The sequence below is a fragment of the Cricetulus griseus genome, chromosome 2 (assembly GCF_003668045.3).
Source record: "Cricetulus griseus strain 17A/GY chromosome 2, alternate assembly CriGri-PICRH-1.0, whole genome shotgun sequence".
NCBI classification, from domain to species: Eukaryota; Metazoa; Chordata; class Mammalia; order Rodentia; family Cricetidae; genus Cricetulus; species Cricetulus griseus.
In genome coordinates, this window is record NC_048595.1 from 358,822,363 (window position 1) to 358,842,730 (window position 20,368).

General features: G+C 44.3%; 1 long non-coding RNA gene across 3 annotated transcripts; it reads right to left on the reverse strand.

The window, feature by feature from the left end:
- Positions 1–2,403: 2,403 nt before the first annotated feature.
- On the reverse strand, positions 2,404–12,959 carry LOC103163904. 3 transcript variants are annotated; one of them, XR_004768586.1, is made up of 4 exons: positions 12,769–12,959; positions 4,752–4,969; positions 4,223–4,379; positions 2,406–2,465 (listed from the first exon to the last, which is right to left on the reverse strand). It is a non-coding gene; the product is annotated as an uncharacterized LOC103163904 (long non-coding RNA). The 3 variants fall into 3 exon arrangements; XR_003482127.2 differs by lacking the exon at positions 4,752–4,969 and having other exon boundaries at positions 2,404–2,465; positions 4,226–4,379; positions 12,769–12,948; XR_003482126.2 differs by lacking the exon at positions 4,752–4,969 and having other exon boundaries at positions 12,769–12,949.
- Positions 12,960–20,368: the final 7,409 nt, after the last annotated feature.

Below are 20,368 nucleotides of genomic sequence, written 5' to 3' on the forward strand. Positions count from 1 at the left end.
TGAGATGAATGGTTACACTCATCCTATGTTGTGACTCCACGGTGGCTTTGACAGGTGATGTACCACAGCAAGACTTGTACAGTGTTCCTCTGCAAGATACCAGTTCAATAAAATGACCACAACTACTGACACCTCCTGCTTTTACTTGAGATTCTTTTTTATGACTAATGTGGAGGTCCTGGACCATCATCAAGATAACTTAGGATGATTAAGAGAAAGTCTCCTAAAAGATGGTGTGGGGGCCCATCAGGAAAGAAGGAAGAAAGGGAGGGAGGGAGGGAAGAAGGAAGGAAGGGAGGGAGGGAGGGAAGAAGGAAGGAAGGAAGGAAGGAAGGAAGGAAGGAAGGAAGGAAGGAAGGAAGGAAGCAGACACTCAGGGTTTTCACCAGGGACCCGTCCCCAATACTCTCAGGCTCTTATATCACCATATTTAGCACATCTGTTTTCATCCTCAACTTTGTTCTCTCAAACTCACAAGATGTCATGTCCTCATAGAATTGTGACTCCATATAGGAACTTTACTTTCTTTCGGGTTTCCATAAAAATCAAGGACTCATACGACTTAATTGGGAACTGATTCTGAAGCAGAAGTGGATGACTCGAAAGCATGCGATAGTGACCAAGAATAAATCAATGTAAAGGAATGTCATTGAGGCTGTGCCTCTGGATACCAGGAGCAGCACCCTGCCTGGATCTACTGGGACGCACGCAGACTGAGGCAGAGTATCCACCTGGAAGATGGAGCTTCTCAAACCTTTCCCGCCATTCCCCTCCCAGGTCACTGGACGTGTTGGGAGTGTCAGCAGAGAGGGTGGAAGGGGATTGCAGATTCTCAAGCAGAAATGAAATGACAGTTAGTGTTGGGCTTGATTGGCTTGCTGTCCTTTCAAAGTGGGTTTGAATGCTATAAGGACACCCATTTTTTTTCGGTATAACGTCTTCAGGTAACTGCCCTGTGCTATCTGCTGCCTGGATATCTGAAGCAAGAGGCTTAGTGAAGTGCCCCTTTTTGTTCTGCTTCATGTAAAAGCTCTTCCAGCCGAGAGCATCCCGTGTTATCATGGGGTCAGGGACTGCTAGCTGATCCCTGAGTAATGAAGGTCCCAGGTCCTTGTTAGACCCCAGACTTATCCAAAGAAGAGAACGTCATTCTCTTCTGGGCACCAGGGCATGCCCCTCCCCCACTTCTTGGTGCTACAAAGGCAGCCACCTACAGCCTCACTTTCACTGCTCCAGACCATACCACTTAACATGCCTTCCTCGGGGGATGGTGTTCCTTCTTCTGAGACTATGAGTATATACATCTAACAAGCTGTTATCAATCTCATCCTTCTAGAGTTAGATCTGACCAGTCAGCCACCCCTTTGGCCCTATAACAGAATCTCCTCCCTCACCGATAGGGTGAAGAGGACAATCAAGATAGCTAAGACTCTTCTTCAGGTGACCTTAAAGAACCTGAGTGGTGTTATGCAGGCTATGGGAGGCATCTAAACCAGTAGCAATGGTGTGGGGTTGTCATCACCCCAGCAGGAATTCATGACATGTTGAACTCTTCCTAAAGTTTCCAAGCTCTTCCTTGGTCTAGAACCTGCCCTCATTGAAGATTAGGTGTATGTCGTCGAATGGACTGTCATGTCAGGAATCTCCATTAATACAAAACTCTTAAGCATGCCAGGCCACTCCTCATGCTGTCCAGTGCCTTGTTGCATAATTAGTAAAATGTGCTGGGTGACTTTTCCTGAAGAGACATGAGAAAACATCCATTCCCCTAAGATAGGGCACTGATTATAAACCAAAGAAACGATCACACTCAAGGGGAACACAAGGGAGTCACCTTCTTACCTCTGAATAAATTGCTGGCAAATGGCAATTGTTGTAATTTAAAAAGAGCTCTCACATCGGTTTTAAAATTTTTTTTTATTAGTTCAAATTAGGAACAAGCTTGCTTTACATGTCAATCCCTCCCCTCTCCTTCCCTCCCCCCCACCCCTCCCTCCCAGCCTCCCACCTACTCCCCACCCCATCCACCCTTCACTTCCCAGGCAGGGTAGGGCCTTTGATGGGGTTCCCCCAAAGTCCACCACATCATCCTGGGCTGGGCCTAGGCCCTCCCACATGTGTCCAGGCCGAGAGAGCATTCCTTCAAGTGGGATGGGCTCTCAAAGTCCCTTCTTACACCAGGGAAAAATACTAATCCACTACCAGGGGCCCCCTAGAGTGCAGAGGCCTCCTGATTGACATCTATGTTCAGGGGTCTGGATCAGTCCTGCACTGGCCTCCCAGACAGCAGTCTGGGGTCCATGTGCTCCCCCTTGTTCAGGCCAGCTGTTTCTGTGGGTTTCACCAGCCTGGTACCGACCCCTTTGATCTTCATTCCTCCCTCTCTGCAACTAAGTTCCAGAGTTCAGTTCAGTGTATATCTGTGGGTGTCTGCCTCTGCTTCCATCAGCCACTGGATGAGGGCTCTAGGATGGCATAAAAAGTAGTCATCAGTCTCATTATAGGGGAAGGGCATTTAGGTTATCCTCTCCACCATTGCCTAGATTGTCAGTTTGTGTCATCCTTGTAGGTCTCTGGAAATTGCCTTAGTGCCAGATCTCTCCTCAGACCTATAATGAATGGCTCCCTCTAATATGGTATCTCTCATCCTGCTCTCCCCTATTCTTCCCCCAACTCAATATTTCTGCTCCTCCATTTCCTCCTCTCCTCTTTTCCTCCTCTCATAATGGCAGCTCCCTCTCCCCTACCCTCTCCCCTACCCTCATGCTCCCAATTAGCTCAGGAGTTCCTGCCCCTTCCCATTCCTGGGGTCCATGCATTTTTCCGTGTTTTTGTGTTTTTAATTAGGGGAAAGGGAATGTGAAAAGGAGGGGGAGGGGGCAGACTGGCCTCTGGGGATAGAAGCAGCAGGAGTGGAAAGAGAGATGTGGGGTGTGACAAAGAGACAGGCAGAGAGGCAGAGAAGGAGAGGGAGGAGGGAGAGTGAGAGTGAGAGTGAGAGGCAGAGAGGGAGAGGGAGCGGGAGAGAAAGAGGGAGGGGAGAGGGGGGAGAGGGAGAGGGAGGGGGAGAAGGAGAGAGAGAGAGGGAGAGAGAGAGAGAGAGAGAGAGAGAGAAGAGAGAGGGAGAGAGAGAGAGGAGAGAGAGGGAGAGAGAGAGAGGAGAGGGAGAGGGAGAGAGAGAGAGGAGAGAGGGAGAGAGAGGAGAGAGAGAGAGAGAGAGAGAGAGAGAGAGAGAGAGAGAGAAAGAGAAAGAGAGGGCTCTTTTAAAGGGAACATAGTGAATGTGTTCAAGTGTTGCCTCTAGTGGATGCAGCTGAGGGAGTATCTTGTCAGACCCCCAAGGGCAGGCCAGTATAGTTGTCTGAACACTAACAGCAAAGATACAATGCAATTAACTCAGAACCAGTCAGAGACCACAAGGAGTTTATCACAGTCACATACAGGAGCATGGGCAGCACCAGGAAGCCCACTTTGGCATGAGTGATTTTGGGGTTCCCTGTCCAACCTACAGGTGCTCACTGAAGATTTTTCCCCTCTCTCAACAATTGTCCCAACATATGTAAAATCTTGGGGATGGGACTTGCGATTCTTGTCTCTTTAGTGAGACTTGTAAGTTTTGTTAGTTTCCCGATTTCTTATGAGCTTCCCTCCTCCTTCCAAGAGGGAATGCTTCAGTTTGAAGACAATAAATACACAGCAATTTCATTCTGGGGTACAGCTGATACCCATCCTTGCCTTATTAGTACTGGATTGCTATCATTGCGCCTGCTCATGGAATCGGTTGTTGAGTGACATGAGCCAAACATGCTTCTAAGTACACAGTCTCATTCTCCATTTGGGAGTATTTATTGAGCACCTGTGTGCCAGGCCTTGTTTACGGGGAATCAAATGACCTGCTTAACATGCCACAGGTTAACATCAATATGAACAGCAAATAATTATCATAGTAGAAAGCATTGAAATATGTCTCCACAAAGTATGTCTGTGTCCTGACATCTGCCTGTGAATGCGATTTTATTTGAAAACAACTTCTACAGATTTAATTAAAGATCTATACACAAGATCATCCTGGGGTTAAGGTAGCTCTAAAACCCAGTGATTTGTGTCCTTAGGAGAAACAGGAGAGAGAGATTTGAGATACAGGGACAGACAGATACAGAAGGAAGCCACAGGAAGATGGAGGCAGAGATGGGAGAGTCCATGTCACAGGTCAAGGCACAACTACCTGGATGAACCACAGCTGAAGGATCTAGGAAGCCTGCTCTCTGAAAATCTTTAGAGGGCACACAGCCCTGAAGGTACCTTCATCTTAGACTTCCAGCCTCCACCAATAGGTTTCTGTTGTTTAGGCCATCTTGAGATGATTCGGTAAGAATGCCCTAAGGGGAAAACACACACACACACACACACACACACACACACACAGTAAGTCAGGATGTAGGAAGAACTGGAAAGGAAAACAAAGGTAGATAGAGGATGGAGTGGGCTGGAAGGTGAGAAGGGTGCTGCTCCAGTCATCTAGATAGGAGCACACTGGTCTCACACTGTGTCTGTGACTCTCTGATCCCAGTCTTGGGGCCTCCTGGCCTTTTTGCTTCATGTGGCATTGGCTAATCTGAAGTCTTTTTTTTTGTTTTTTGTTTTGTTTTGTTTTGTTTTTCAAGACAGGGTTTCTCTGTGTAGCTTTGGAGCCTATCCTAGCACTCACTCTGGAGACCAGGCTGGCCTCAAACTCACAGAGATCCACCTACCTCTGACTCCTGAGAGCTGGGATTAAAGGCATGCCCGGATAATCTGAAGTCTTGAGGTGAGATCTTGCCTTACAGCAGCTCTGTGGGTACTTTGCTTATTCTCTGGGGTAAATAGTGGCTTCCTGGTGGGTGGAGCAGGAGTCAGGAACTCCAAAGGTGAAAGGCAACAGGACCAGCAAATGCCCTTTCCTCAGCAGATGGCTGTTGCTCAAGAGCTGCTGAAGGTTAGCACACAGAGGGATGAGGTTAGCTCCGAAGGTCTTCCAGTTTCTCAAGAGAAACCAGAAATATAGTAGTTGAAACCTTCAGTTGAAAAAAAAAGTTGTTTTTCTTACAAAAAACTTAATGGGGGTGGTGGCTAAGGTAGGAGGAGCAAGAGTTCAAGGGTAGCCTAGGCTATATAGCAAGCATTGTTTAAGAAATAATGAAGGTGAAGTTATATAATATTAAAAGCTTTTGAAGTGAGCCACTCATTGGTGGAATTTCTATGAATGTAGTATAGTCACAGTGTTGTATGGCTTTATCTGTTACACAGTTCAGTAACATTTTTCATTGTCCAGGAAAGCACTCATTCTTATTAGGAAGTCTCCCCATTCCTTCTTATTCCCAGATCCAGTAGCTACAAACCTTTCTTTGAATGACTGCTAGATATTTCATATTAAAAAATGTATGCCATTAAGTATATCAGTCTAAACACTAAATGGAAAATGATCTCTCAAAATAATAGATTTTTTCCAGGTGGTAGTGATGCACACCTTTAATTCCAGCACTCCGGAGGCAGAGGCAGGTGAATCTCTGTGAGTTCAAGGCCAGCCTGGTCTACATGAATATGAGTTCCAGGACAGGCTCCAAAGCTACAGAGAAACCCTGTTAAAAAAAAAAAAAAGAAAAAAAAAAGGTAAACAAAAGTAATAGGTTTAATTTTTTTTCAGGAATGGACATTACAGTGGCAATGTAGGTTCCATAGTGAACCTTACTCCTATTCAAAGAGGTTAAGAACAAGGTGGATTATTTATGGGTAAGATGACAAGGACTACATGTTTTGAAATGGTAACCCTTGACCCTTAAATCAATTGCAAGGGCAGCAGCTGTTCAAGGTGGAATAGGCAGTCCGGCAGATGTCATTGCAAAAACATTTTCTATGTGAGGTTGTGGTGCAAGGTTGTGGTTCTGGTAGCCTTTCCTTCTGGCTTCCCCTTCTTCATGGTTCTGTGATGGGGGATGTCCTTCTGTATATATGTTTCTCTTATTGGTTGATGAATAAAACACTGTTTGGCCAATAGAAGTAGGAAGATAGGCGGGACTAGGAGATGAGGAGAATTCTGGGAAAGGTAGACAGAGAGGCACCACTTAGGGATGCCATGCAGCCACCAAAGAAGTAGCAGGTCCAGGCATTCTCTGGTAAGCCAAGACCATGTGGAAATACATAGATTTATAGAAATGGGTTAATAATTAAGACAGAAGTACCCAATAAGAAGCCCTAGCCATTTGCCAACAGTTTTATAATTAATATACCATCTGTGTGTTCATTTGGGGCTGAAGTAGTGGGACCTGGTAGGACAAGAAAAATGCCAGCAACAGTTCTGGGAATTGAATTCAGAGCCTCCTGAGTTCAAGGGAAGCACTCCGACTTTTGGCCACACCCCAGCTCTGTGTGATACTTCTTGCTAGTTGTCAGGCAAACATGTATAATACCCTCCTTCTTAGCCTCCCAGTTCTATTAATATTGTTGGAACTTCTCATATGTGATCCATCTTCATTCTGACAACTTTCAAATGTTAATGACAATAAATGCAGAGCAAATAAACTCAACTTTGGGTTTGCAACTTTCTGACCTTGGTCATGGTAAGAATAGCTGCGGTGATATATTGTTTATGATTTAATACAGCTTGCCTGGAGATCAGAATGTAGAACTAGCCACAGCCATAGAGACCAGATAGTGGTGGTACACACCTTTAATCTCAGCAGTCATACTGGTTAGTAATAGAAGCTGGGCAGTGATGGAGTATACCTTTAATGCCAGCACTAGAGAAGTAAATAAGACATGAGCAAGGTCTCAGAGCTGACAGTCAGTCTTATGCAATTAGTCTCCAGTCACATTGAAGGCGGGATTACCCAGTCTTAATAGAGATAAGAGCTCTGGTGTTTTGGCTGCTGTGCTTTTCCAATCTTCAACTTGAACCCCAATATCTGTCGCTGGGTTTTTATTATTCATGCTACATATTGGTGCCCATCATGGGGCTTGAACCCACATCCCTGATATTAAGAGTCTCATGCTCTACTGACTGAACTGACCTATCAGATTGCTGAAGGTACCGGTAGGGTACAGGCTGGGAAGTTGTGTCCTGGATAAATGACTCGGGATCCAATTTTCTCCCTAAGAAGAAGGAGTAGCAGCCTCTTTGCTGAGGGTAAGAGTGTGAATTCTTCTTTTCTCAATGGTCAATCTCTCATGCTCTTTAGTTAGAGATGGTGCTCCAACAGGAGGCAAGGGCAAGCCATGGGCCCAGCCTGGGACTCTGATCCCACAGCCAGGAGCCCCATGCTTTCAGAATTTCTTTTTATCAACCTAGGATTCTGCTGTAAAGATCAACGAGTCAACTGGTCCATTGTTCTTCCTCAGGGGATGTGAGGTCACAGTCTTCATTTTAAAGGGAGGGAAACATTAGGTATTGGTGGGTTAGGGCTGTGTGCATTCTCTCCAGATCTGTCTGCCAGGGAATGGCTACTGAGCACCTGCCAGGTATCTGGAAGGGTAAATATACATTGCCTGTCAGCTGTAGGTTTATTAGTAAAGGGTGGCAGATTGAATTTAAAAAAAACCATTGTTACCTAGTTTGGGCATAACAAACAATAGGGAAAAAGAAAGGGAAAAAGATAGATTAAAAGGCAAAACAAGGGGAGAGCAGGCAAGGAGGGGAGGGAGAGGGAACTGGGACTGACATGTAAAACAAGAAAAAAAAATTTAAAAAGACTTCAGGTCTAGGGAACCCTCCTCCCCCCAAAAGAACAAAAACAAAACAAAATGAGGGGGAAGTTTCATGTGTGATTTTATCACCCTCGTCCCAAGTCTCTGCATGTGGTCCTGCATTTTGTCCTCTGCACAAAGGGTGAGGTGTGGAAGGCAGAATGACTGGATTGACCAACCCATCTGCTATTTCATAAGCCATACACTGGCTTTGGACAGCTACTTCCCCCAGGGAATGGCTTCCCCTAGCTCTTTGGCTTCCAAGGACCACCTTTAAAAAACTTCACAAAAGCCTGGCTCTTGGCTCTGTCCTTAGTGTGATGGGGCCAACTCTGTAATGTGTTTGTTGGTTCTTTTGGACATAGTTATATATAGAAGTGGGATTTAGTAATGCTGTTTGTGATTCCTCTATGACTGCTTTATTAAAAAATGTGATTACCTTTCCTTTGGCTCAAATGATCTAAGGTGTGGTGCTGCCCAGAGGCAGGAGGAAGGATACAATGACTCATTTAGGTTCTTTTCCAAGGTTTAGTTCAATGAATTAGATTTTCTTTAGAGCCCTGAGTAATTTTCCCTGTTCAGTGACTCGCATGGCAAACTGGTGAGCTAACCAAGAGCCCAGGGAGCCAACTGACGGGTTTCATGAAGAACTCTACAGGAATGTGGATTTTCAAAGAGCTGAGGGAACCCAGAACTGTGGCTAACCTAATCATTTGTGAATATGGTTCCCCAAACAAGGAAAAGCGTTTTCCAACAGCGCTGCGTTTTCACCTTCTCTCATTTCACTGTTTAAGAAAAGGCTCTTACATCATCAGCATGATTTGTCCTGTCAGAAATACTGTGGCAGACAGCTGCAGCATTTGGTAACTGGTTCACCGAGGTTACTTACAGGAATCTCTTCTCCATCCCTCCTTAGCTACTTTGCATTCCTGGCCTGCACTACTAGATGGAGCTGCAGAAAATGACATCGTGTTTTAGGATCACCAGAAGGTGGGCTTGAATGACACGAAACTCCAGGGAAAGGGACCTGCATATCGGGTGCTATTAAATGCATGGAAGGACAGCAGTGGAAACGGATGTTATCTTGTTTCCTTTCAAAGTTGACTTGAATAGTGAAAGGCTCTGTGTGTTAAAAATGGAAATGGGAAAATTATCAACAGAATGTCTGTCCAAGGGTTTTCTGGCTGGGTTCTCACAGACAGCTCCTTTCTGTCAGGGCTTATAAATTGCAAAGGGAAAATTATTTTATGGCTGACATTTCAGATAAGTCCACAGATAGGCTATTTGCTTGAAATTCAAAATTGTTGTCATTGTCTCTGTGTGGGGATTGCCATATGAAAGAAAAGGGAGCTTGTTTTGTTAATTACTATAGTTTATTAGCTTGGCCCTTGGCTATTTGTTTGGTGCTACTAAGCGAGAGACTCTATAAAATGAACTTGTGTCATGTGGTTCTATCTCTGGCTATCTATCTCTCAAATTCCAAGCTTACAATGGCAGCCATTTTTATGCCTCATGATTTTGTGGGTGAGGAATTCAGGTCAGGTTCAGCTGTTCAGTTCTGTGCCATGTGGTGTTGACTGAGCTCACTTGTGGCATTTGGTTGCCAGATGGGCTCATTTGGTCTGAAGGGTCAGAGACAGATTCACTCAAAAGTCTAGCACCTCAGTGGGGATGGAGCAAAGGCTGGGCTCAGCTGGGAGTTGACTTAGTGCCAATACTGGGCTCATTAGCATGGGAGGTGGGAAGAGAGCAGAGGAGAGGAGAGAGAAGAGAGAGAGGAGAGGAGAGAGAGAGAGGAGAGGAGAGGAGAGGAGAGGAGAGGAGAGGAGAGGAGAGGAGAGGGGTTAAGGCACCAGGCTATAGTGGGTAATCTGCTTTTGGAAGGAACTCTACAGCATTGTTTGTCACTACCCCCTTTCTTGTCCCATACTGTCTAGCCTTGTACCTCTGAACTGCCAGAGGCCTCTATATGTGCTTTCCCGATGAACATGCATATGAATAAACCAAGTCTAGGGAGAAGCATATTCAAAAGTCATCCTTTACTGCCATTGAGACCTTGACCAAACTAACTTAACCTTTCTGACCACTCCTTTCCAGTCACCTAGGCTACAAAGGAGGACAAGAAAATCAAAATTACTAGGATGTGAAAGAAGGCAAATTTAGGAGTCCAAGCTTTTTCAAGGTTGGGAACAAACAGCAGACATCAACCATAATTTACATAGTTTGAGCATATATGTGTAATTCATTATTATGATGAAATAAAACTCAACTGAGTGGATCCACCACATTTAATGATATATACAATCCTTACTTGCACTGTGTGGTAATTAGGCATTAAAGTAAGATAAATAACATAAATAACTGTAATTAGTAGCACTTGGGTTTTACCCCAGCAAAATTTTAATTTATTATATTTTTGTTGTCTTTTCTAGTTTCCATAATTAGCAACAATGTTAACAATTACCATAACCAACAGTGTGGGTTACCATTGTTAGCAATGGATACTGCTTTTGTTCTGATCATTCATTCATTCATTCATTCACTCATTCTTTCATTTCCTTATTTATTCATGAGATGATTACTGGGTAGTGACTATACAAAACAGAAGCTGTGGACTGTTGATTCAAAAGGTCATGGTGAGACAGAGAAGACAGAAGGCTTTATTTCCACTTCAGGTCCCAGCAGGAGGACACTTCAGGCAGCATAAGCGTATACAAAGGAGGTTATAGTATTTTAATGTTTCAACTAGGGGAAAGGTAAATGCAGCTGACTGCTTGCCTCTGTGAGTTCTGTGTTCTATCTGTATCTTCAGTCTACTGACAACAGATAAAAACATTAGAAAAAGTCATGCCTGCATAGAGCCCAGACCTATTTGTAACTCCTTATCACTTGCTAAGAAATACAGCATCACAGGACTACTTATATAGTATTGAGTTTTAATCAGGTACTATGAGTAATCTAGAGAGAATTCAAAGTCCACAGAAGGATGTGTCTAGGATATCTACAAATGGTGCATGGTTTTACATAAGGGTCTTGGTACCTTCATGGGCTCCTAAAATTCACCCCTTGTGAATACTGAGGGGTGACTAGAGTTTGGCTAAGGATGAGGTGTTGAACAGGAGCAGAACAGCAAATAGTGACAAGAATGGGTGTAGAGAGCAAGTGGGGTATGTTTGGGGGTCAGGAGGAAGGAACTAAGGCCAGTTCAGGGAGAGCTTTATGGCACAGGACATGGTAGACACACTTATGAAGGGGTCCTGGCAATGTGCTGAAGGTGGGGGTGAAGGAGATGCCTATAATTTTGAGCTGCAACATTTATAGAATAGACATCTCTCTTGAGACGTGAGGGGAAGCTTTGAGGGAGGACATCCAGTGGGAATGTCCACCTTGAAGCTGTGAATAAGATCTCCCTACAGGCACTTTCGGGCTGTCCAGTAGGGCAGGCCACCAGTCTCAGGTTGCTATGTAAGCTTCAGTTAATCAAAAGGCTATAAAACCTGAAATGCAATTCCTTTTCACACTAGTTCCACTCAGTAGTCACCTGTGCCCAGAGGCTGTCAGGCTGGATAGTGCAGACATAAAACATTGTCTTTAGAGCCTCTGAAATAAATGATGCTGAACTTGAGTTTCTCAGAACAGTAGAAATTTATTTCCTCAGTGTTTGGGTACCTAGAAGTCTGGTGCCATTGCGTCGGAGGGGCTGTGTTCCCTCTGGAGGTGCTTGCACACTATCTGTTCCATGACTTCCTCCTAGCTTGTGAGGTTGCCAGCAGTCTTTGAAATTTCTTAGCTGTATACATTGTATATTGGCCTAATCTCTGCTGTTATTACTGGAGTGGGTCACATGTTGCCAGATATGTCTGTTCTTAAAAGTAGAGCAGGCCCTGGACTTATAGGCCTTCTCTAATTCAGAATGACAAACTGATCATATCCGTAATGATCCTGTTTCCAAATAAGATCCCACTAACAGGTGTGGGAGGTAATGACTCCCCCAAGTCTTTTGGGGAACACAATTTAGTTTCTAATAACCGTGAAATTGTATGGAATACACTGGTGTAGAGTCTGGGAAGCAGAAGGCATAGGAAAGGATGAAACTTCTTCAAAGCAGTCATGGGGAGACAAAGAAGGACCTAGAGCAGTGTTTCTCAACCTTCCTAATGCTCTGACCCTTTAATACAGTTAGTTGCTCATGCTTCAGTGACCCCGACCATAAAATTATTTTGTTGCTATGATAACTGTCATTTTGCTACTGTTACGAATTGTAGCATCTGCTATGTAGGATTTTTGATGTGCAGTCTCAGTGAAAGAACCATCCCACCCCCAAACCCACAGGTTGAGAACCACTGGCCTAGAGGGTTGTAGGAATACCAGGAATGGGCACTGGAAGAGAAACCCATACCAGGACTGGGGAAAGGGAAGGTGAGGGAAACAGGGAAATCTGGTGTATGGAGTTGATGAAACTTTCTAAGAGAGGCTGAGTAGGAAAAAGGCTGAAAGGAATCAGCTGCAGAAGGCTGTAGGTTGAGTCTTTCCAGAGAGGTGGAGATGGTGGTGTGCGTCTATGATTCCAGGTACCTGGGAGGTTAAAGTGAGACAGTCACCGGAGCTCAGGAGTTTGAGACTGCCCTGGGCAGCACAGGGAAAAATAAGTAAGTAAGTAAGTAAGTAAGTAAATAAATAAATAAATAAATAAATAAATAAATAAGAAGGGTCAGAGTCAGACTGGATGAGGATGAAATGATGGATAGGAAGTTAGAGACAACACTGAAAGAAATGAAAGAGAGATCACACATTCAATGGGCGGGTGGCATGGGTTACTCACTAGATGCGCATGCGTTTTGAAGGAGACATGGATGTGGGAGAGGCTGTGGGGTAAAAGGCCTAGACATCCCATGATGCTTTACTGTCACTTAAACAGAAGAGCTTTTTTCCTGCTTTTTTCCTCCCTGGTGGAGCCCTGGGCCTGGGCCCCTGGCTGTTCCAGAAACTTGTTGTTATCTCTATTCCATAGGATGAAGTGGAGCCATGACCTATACGTTTGCTTCTTACCTTGTCTCTCCTGTCCAAAGCGATGCTCTTGGCTTCTACATCCTTTCCGTTTCCCCAGACTCTGCTGTGAGTGACTGTAACTGCCTCCCGCTGAATCCATGGGACCATGGATTCTCTCCATCACAGCTTCCGGATGACCAGTCCCTGCTGATTTCCCCTTGCTTTGTGCATTCCAGATGTATGAATCTTGACTCACTTCCTCTGAAGGCTAATGACTCACCACTCCCCTGATATTGTAACCTCTGCCTGCCACTTTTCCAGGGAAGTGTCCCCACTCTTAGGTCCCATTTGTTAAATGCCCCCTCTTTTTTTTTTTATAACATCTACTTCCAGGCAAAGTTAAATATCTACTTTATGATTCACGTGTTGTTTTCTGTTTACTCTGTTTGCTGTGCAATCCCCAGGGCTTGGTGTGGCAGCTATTTAAGACATAATTGTTTAATTCAGGGACAGTAGCTTTGGATGTGTCTTCCCTGCCTCAACCTTTCACTGGGAAATATTTCAAACCTACAACCCAGACAATAGAGATGATGTCCTTTACAACTGTCTTATGAGATAAGTACTCTTAACCTGTTTTAGTAACAATGAAAGAGAGGTGTGCCTGTGTGTGTGTGTGTGTGTGTGTGTGTGTGTGTGTGTGTGTGTGTCTGTGTATGTTTGTGTGCTCACCCCGGGGGTGCATGTGTGGAGGACATAGTTGGTTGTTGGGTGTCTTCTTTCTATTGTTCTTCATCTTTTTAAGAAAATTATTTATTTGTATCTTATAGATATTGGTGTTTCACTTGCATGTATATTTGTGTGGGGATGTCGGATCCCCTGGAACAGGAAGTACAGACAGTTGTGAGCTGCCAGGTGGGTACTGGGAATTGAACTTGGGTCCTCAGCCCCCATTGTTCTTCATCTTAACCTACTGGGTCTGTCACTGAACTTAGGGCTCACTTTTTACAGCCCCCAGGGTCCACCTATTTCTCGGTACCAAGCACTGAAGTTGCATGCAGATGCCACCACACACAGCTTTTATGTTAGTGCTGGGTGTCTGAACCATGTCTGTATGCGTGTGCAGAAAACTCTTTATACACTGAGCCACTTCCCTAGCCCCAATGACAGTTCATGCTTCTTTAGCAAGGCTGCCCAGGTGATAGGGATGGTGCCAGGATCTGAACAAGAGATATGTACATTAATTACCAGGGGTGGAGGGGTGGTTCTTAGGGACCTTCATTAGGACCATCCCTGAGAGAAAACCAGAGAAAGGGTGAGCTGAGTCAGAGCAGAAGAAATAAGTTTTGAGTTGAAGAGAAGGTGCTGATGGTGGTTGCAGCCTGTGGTGTCCCCCTTGCTCCAGAGATGACATCCTCTGTGAGGAGACAGGAGGGTAGGGTGGAGGTGGGGAGGTTTCTAACAGCTGCAGAGGGGATGGGAAGGAAATCATGTGGTGATTAGGAGAACGATCGTCAAGCGGCATTCAGAACCCAGCTGTGGGATGGAGAGTAGGAATTTGTTGTGGAATCATTCAGCTTAGTTAAGATTTTCTGGCCATCAGCACTTAGGCAGTTACAAAGCAGAGTCACTTGTCTTGGGCCCAACTCCTTTCTCCCTGTGCATTGTGGGTATTAGGCATTAGCGCTCCATTAGCTTCTCAGGTCCACACTCTCTTTCACTCTCCCTCTCTCTGCAAGGATGGCATTTAGATCTCTGCTCCCATCCCAAGGCCTGAAGATGGAGGGAAGAAATTTGAATTTACTACTTAAGGCTTTGTCACCTGTGGAGCCAGGGGCTAGTATGGTGGCTCTTTTGTTTTCTCTTTGTGTGTGCGCGCGCATGTGTGTAGATATGTGCACATGTGTGCACTCAGGTGTGTGTATGGTGTACATGTAGAGGTCAGAGGACTATTTTGGGGAGTTGGTTCTCCCTTCCCACCTTGCTAGAGCAGTAACCCTCTTCCTTGTGCTGCTCCATATACTGGAGACTGCCTGACTTTCTGGCGTCTGTCCAGTTCTTTTGTCTCTACATCCCATCTCCCTGGAGAAGTGCTGAGATTAAAGGTGCAAGCTGCCACATTCAGAGTTTTATAAGTTCCAGGGATCAAATGCAGGTTGTCAGGCTAGAGTGGGAAGTGCTTTTACCCACTGAGTCATCTTGCCAACCCAATGTGGTGGCTAATGGTTTTCTACAATGGCTTGTGGGAGAAACAGAAGGAGGAAGAAGTAGGAGGACACAGTACCCAATTGTCCCTATTGCCCAGACTCAAGAAAGTGTCATACAGTCACCATACAGGACTCACTCTATGCCAATGTTCTCTCCAGGGACAAAGAATATTCCATTGCATAGCTGAAATTCTGTTTATTCATTCATCAAGTGGGTTGGTGATATGATACATCTACACTGTGGAGTGTTATTTAACAGTTTAGGTTCTTTCTACCTTTTAATGGGATGAATAATGCTGCTATGAACATATGAGTCTAAGTTCTTATGAAAACATGTTTTTGTTTATCAAGAACAGAATAGCTGGGTCATGACTTGATTTCTCTACAGTGAGCATCTTGAGGAACTGTTGGATTGCCTGCCAAAGTGAAGGCACTGACTTTAAATTTCAGCATTAATGAACAAGCGCTCTAATTTGTGAATGCCTTTACAAATGTGTAGCTTGCATTCTAATTGGTCTCAATAATAAAAACTCAGAGTCAGCTATCAGGGGGTGAAGGCTGAAGTATCAGAGAAGCAGAGCGTTCAGTCCCTAGAGTTCTTACCTCTACCAATGCTCAGACCAAAGGGGTGATCCTGGACTCACTCAGACTGCCTCCTCAGACTGCATCCTCAGGCTGACTGTCTAGACTGCTTTAGACTGACTGCTGCTCAGACTGCACTGAGTTCTGTCTCTTCCCGCCTTATATTCCTCTCTCCAACCAGCTATATCACTCCTATCTTCTCCTCCTAATGCTGGGATTAAAATCATGGGATCCCAAATGCTAGGATCACCTTTGTGTGAGCTCTGCTTCTCTTTTAAGCTGGATCAATTTCGTATATCCCAGGGTGGCCTTGAACTAACAGAGATCCATCTGCCTCTGTTTCCCTATTGCTGGGATGAAAGGTGTGTGGTGCCACTGTCTGGCATCTATGACTAACTAGTGGCTTAGTTCAGTACTCTGATCTTCAGGTAAGCCTTATTTGTTATAGAATAAACAAAATATCGCCACATAAACATTTGCCTTTTTTTTTTTTTTCTTTTGGGCATCCCAGTAACTGTGAAGTGTTATCTCATTGTGGTTCTGATCTTCATTTCACTAGCGACCAAATGTCTACAGCATTCTTTGTTTGTGTTTCCTGGTGAACAGTAGGTCATGCAACACTCCTCATTCCAGAGGAGTACTGCTTTATGCCCTAGGGAAAGAATGCTACATAGGGAGTCCACAAAAGATATCGACAGGCTTTGCTGTCTTTCCAGTCTACTAGGAATCGTGATAGTACAGTGGAATTCCCATGAAAACGGCAAAGGCTGGTGTAAGGAGATCTGCCAGATAGCTGAATGCAGGCAGGTTCCTAGAGGTTGGAATGCTTGGGGAAGACATAGAACCTCCATGCTCCATGTCTCAGCCTACATATGTCTCCATTTGTGTCCTCTGAAGTAAACCAGAAAAGGTTAGTGCTTTGCAGAGTTCTGTGGACTGTGCAAACAAATGAACTGAACCCAAAGAGTGGCTCATGGGAACCCCAGTTCCCTGCTTGCTAGTCAGAAACAAGTGAAGCAACTTGGACTGGTGACTGGCATCTGGAGTCATGGTGGGGAGGGGAAGTCTTAGGATTCAGCTGCAGCCTCTGGGTTCTGACAGTGTCTTCCTGTAGAGAGGTGAGAACTGCCTTCTTGTAGAGAGGTGAGAACTGCTTTCATGTAGAGAGATGAGAACTGCCTTCATGTAGAGAGATGAGAACTGCCTTCATGTAGAGAGGTGAGAACTGAACTGAAGCAGAAGAAGCTCATTTCTTTCCATTGCAGAACTGACAGCTGGTTTGGTGGCAGGAGGATTTCCCTCATCCAGAGGTCATAGGAACTGTCTGTATTAATTGTTGTAGTATGATGGAAAACTTGGAAATCAAGGCATTTTCTCACCTCCCTCCTGACATTTAGCATCAGAAGTGATGGTGTTGTGTTTAGTAGAAGAGACAGAGTTTGTGTTGGGTTTCCTGTCTCTATCTTTAGACCCTACTCTCTTTATTTCTATCCTCCTCCCTATACAGTTCTAGAAAGAATTCAATGTACAAGGGAAAATACCCTGTTTCTGTGACTTCAGTGTCTTGTTGTGAGGCAGGAATGTAGCCAAATGAAAGCCTCAGGAGAGAAGGGAATTAGGAGTCATGGACAGTGGAGAATAGAGCACCTCAAAATTGTAGAAGGATATACGGCCAGAAAGGCATGGAATACCTGCAGAGACAGAGAGTAAAATAAATGCCCCTTATTTGTCCTTAAGAAGGCTATTTTTAGTATTTAGAGTTTAGATATAAGAAGCCACAATCTACATGCCTGAGTTATGAGGGGGGAAAACCCAACCTCAAAGGTGTATTATTCTAGCAAAGGAACTTGAAGTAGCAGGAGACTCCATGACCTACATGGCAGTTCCCTGAAAATTGAAATATTCCCCTCAGGTGGAACAAGAAGGCTCATGAGACTTTAATGTCTAGAAAAAATGAAAACTTAAAAGATTCCGGAAGGCCCTCTCCAGCTTTATAAAGGACAAACAACACCGGGGAGGATATTGGCCACCCAGGTGCAGGGAAGACAGTCTAGGATGTATAGAGCAGCCTGAGAGTCGTGCAGTTTTCTTAGTCATTAACTGTGCTGCTTTCTGCTGAAACATCCCAGCTCCTGTAAATAGTTTCTCACCCTTACACCTGTTAGTAGCTACAATAAAAACTCATTGTTCCACCAAGTTGGACTTTGGTGCAGTTCTTACTTTGGTCTGTTGTGGGTTTCTTTTCTGAAGTCAGTAGATTTGTGTGGTGCCACACCGCTTGACCTTATGAAATAGAAAATGTATTCCCTGATTCACACTCTTATTCATCCTCTCTATAGTGGACACCAGAATTTGAAGATCATTTCTGGAAGATGCCAAGTAGGAAATTCACATCCCTGGGTTCTGACTACCAGGTAGCTCCACTTATGTGCTCACATATCTTAGCTTGTGGTTACATGGATGACCATGTGCAGTTCCTATTTTCTCCCATGTAAATATCCAAGAGCCATGGATTGAAGTTCCTGAGATAGCAAGCTGAGCTTTACTAGAACAGGGCTTGTGTAAGGCAAGGTGGCACACAAAGCTGACAGGAGCAGCCCAATGTCTAGAAGGAGAGAGTGCCGGCTGATTGGGTCTCAACCAGAGCTTTTGGTCTGGTTGGGGATTCCTGTACTTTTCCTTCTTGTGACTTCAAGGTCTGGGAAACAGCAAGAGCTGCAAGTGAGTGGGTTCCACAAGCAGGAAATTTGTGATGGTTAGTGTAAATTTTCATCTGGCAGGATCTAGAACCCTGGGAGATGGGCATCTGGTCATGCCTGTAGGGTGTTACGTTGATTGTGCTAATTGAGATGGTGAGAACATCACAATGTGAGTGGCACCACCCCCTGGACAGGGTCCTGAACCATGCACATGGAGAAAAAGAACTCTGTGATAGTGAAAGTTTCTATACCCCGATAAGCCTCTCCACAGTTGCAGCAATCCAGATCAGACAACTTAAACCCAACTAGAAAAAACCCACATTTAATGGATATGACACTCCCAGATGGCTTTCCAGGCCCCAGAGAGGAGGTAGGAAAAACCACGAGTCTATTTGCTGGGAGGTAGTTTAAATACCATGTCGGAGAGGTCTTGAGCATCTCTGGGTGAGGGGTTATCATTTGGTGGGCTTTCTGAGATACAGCAAGGTTTAGAGAGAAATAGAAGAGGGGGCTTGGGTGGAACTTCCACCATAACATTCTAGACTCTTTGCATATATGGATGTCAGGGCCTTGGGTGAAGTTTTCACCATAACAAGTAGTTTACATCCAGTCTTTTGTGCTCTCTGATTGATGGTGTGATGTGACCAGCTGCTCCAACCTCCTGGCAGCCTGGCTTCCCACCATGAAGGACCCTTGAACTGTATAGGTTAAAATAAATCTTTTCCTCCTTAGGGTTTTGTCATTTTTTTTTTAATTTTGTTTTGTTTTAAATCACAGCAACAGGAAAAAAAAAACTAAGATTGTAACAGACTAGTTGTCAAAAGCGATACTATATCCATCTCTGAGAAACCTGGAAGTAAGTATTACCATGATATAAGGAAAGATGGAAACTGAATAAGCCAGTAACTCCAAGGGACTGGTTATGACTTCAATAATTGGCTGAACACTGTGTTGCCAGACTTGAATGCAGAAGGGTATTAGGAATATTCTCTAACATGGAAAGGCTACTGGATTTCTCACACTTTAGACGCTTAAAAAAAGAAAGAATGCAGAGAAGATGAGGCCTCCCAACATCGATGGATGTATTGTTGAGTGGCGATGTCATCTGTGGTTAACTTTTGGTTGCAGAGTGAGCAAAGCAACAACATGGTGAGTGCTAATCCACTGCTCCTTGATTTTGTAATTGGGCTCTGCATTCTGATATGATCTTCCATCCATCACAATTCTCTACTTGATCGACCATCTGTGCTCCTCAGAGTTTTAAACCACATCTTGTTAAAATATGCACACTCAAAGCAGCGTGAACATTAATCTCTTCATTACATCCCCCTATCGTGGCTCAGCTTTAAGCCAATGGAAACCGTAACACAGTGAATTGAGAGCCCGGCACCTTGTAGTACTTTCTGCTCATGTAATCCGGAAGATATAGGATGCCACAATGTAGGGAACATGCACCATTTTATATTAGCAAAATTGTTATTTATAGACACGGAGTCATGTTTATTTAAAATGCTTTAAACACCCATCTAATAAATTCCACCAGTGAAAGGGGTAAAATATAATCATCGTGTTCATTAACCTGAACTAAGTCTGAAACTTTCCCAAGATTTTACCCTTACTATTGACTATTTCTATAACAAAATATTCAACAGTCACCTTTTCAATGACTTGGAGGAAAAGAAATAGATATTTTGGAAATGAGAACAAGCACGGGGTGCGTGGTTGTTGGCAGTGATTTTTCCCAAACAATTATGTCACTCATAAACTCACAACATGCCAGAGAATGAAAGTGAAATTAATAACAATACCTAACATAAAAAAGAAAGATTCCCTCATCTACCCTTTTTCAGACATGATCAGGGAAAGGTACGATTAGTGTGAAACAGGGTCTGAGATAAATGCCATCACCATGGGTCCCCTGGACTACTACTTCCTTCACACCGATGCGGATCCTACATGATTAAGTCCCCTAGAACAAACAACGGGGCTTGGCGGCTGGATTCTAACCCATAAGATGATGTGACAGTCAGCAGGCTCTGCTAGCTGTGAGGGGTTCCCACTGTCTTCACTCTTGAAAAATTTCAGGGGAGAGATAAGAGGGAGTCAGATAATGAAATGAAATTTTAAAATATTTAAATGTATATATACACATATATACATACATGCATGTATTAC